Genomic DNA, 494 nt, shown 5'->3' with positions numbered 1-494 from the left:
AACCCCACAAACCTAACCGCGACCCCCCCGAAAAAAAAACAAAAAAGGGAAAAAGGACCCCGAAAAGGGGGAAGAGGGCACAAAAAGGGGGGGAAGGACCCAAAAAAGGGTAAAAATAACCCCCAAAAGGGGGGAAATGACCCCACAAAAGGGAAAAAAAGACCCAAAAGAGGGGGGGAAGGACCCAAAAAAGGGGGAAAAGGATACAAAAAGGGGGAAAAGGACCCCCAAAAAGGGGGGGAAAAAGACCCAAAAAAGGGGGGAAAACACCCACAAAAGGGGGGGGGAAGACCCAAAAAAGGGTAAAAATAACATCCAAAAATGGGGGGAAAGACCCAAAAAAGAAGGAAAAGACCCCAAAAAAGGGGTAAAAATAACGCCCAAAAAGGGAAAAGGACCCCCAAAAAAGGGAGAACTGACCTAAAAAAAGGGGAAATGACCAAAAAAAGGAGGAAAATACTCCAAAAAAGGGTAAAAAGAACCCCCCCCAAAAG

Source organism: Aptenodytes forsteri, unplaced genomic scaffold (assembly GCF_000699145.1).
Source record: "Aptenodytes forsteri isolate BGI_AS27 unplaced genomic scaffold, ASM69914v1 Scaffold158, whole genome shotgun sequence".
NCBI classification, from domain to species: Eukaryota; Metazoa; Chordata; class Aves; order Sphenisciformes; family Spheniscidae; genus Aptenodytes; species Aptenodytes forsteri.
Note: the sequence above shows the minus strand (reverse complement) of the source record.